This window comes from Plectropomus leopardus, chromosome 8, assembly GCF_026936395.1.
Source record: "Plectropomus leopardus strain MGB_pleo_1.0 chromosome 8, ASM2693639v1, whole genome shotgun sequence".
In the NCBI taxonomy this organism is placed as follows: Eukaryota; Metazoa; Chordata; class Actinopteri; order Perciformes; family Serranidae; genus Plectropomus; species Plectropomus leopardus.
Window position 1 is genome coordinate 24,448,157 of NC_142183.1, and position 455 is coordinate 24,448,611.

The following is a 455-nucleotide window of genomic DNA, read 5'->3' on the forward strand; positions in this document are numbered from 1 at the left end:
TGTGTGATAAATGACAAAGAGCCAAAAGCAAAGACTGCCCTTGCACCAACTTTGTGTGGCTGCAAGGTTAAGCTTATGAAATATAAGCCAAAAGGAAAACAGGGCTTCTGATGTTTGCTGACTGAATCAGTCTGATTGCTTGCAGGCCTGTCACCTCATCACCAATGCCAGCCTTGTTAAACTAAACGCAGACCGCACAGCTCCAACACAAAATTCTGCAGAATACAGTGTGGGCGCTTCACTAGCTGGAAAAGAGATTCACACGGCTCAGACAAAAAAATCAACAGATATCAGCTGCTGACATGGTTTCTGAGGCAGAAAACATCATTATGGCTTGGCGTCTGTCAGTTCATGTCTTGGCCTCAATATTGTGTGGTCTGTGGGGAAAGGCTGACTGTTTGCTGCCACCATGAGACCACTGAAACTCTCTGCACTAGTCAGTAAGGTAGCATATG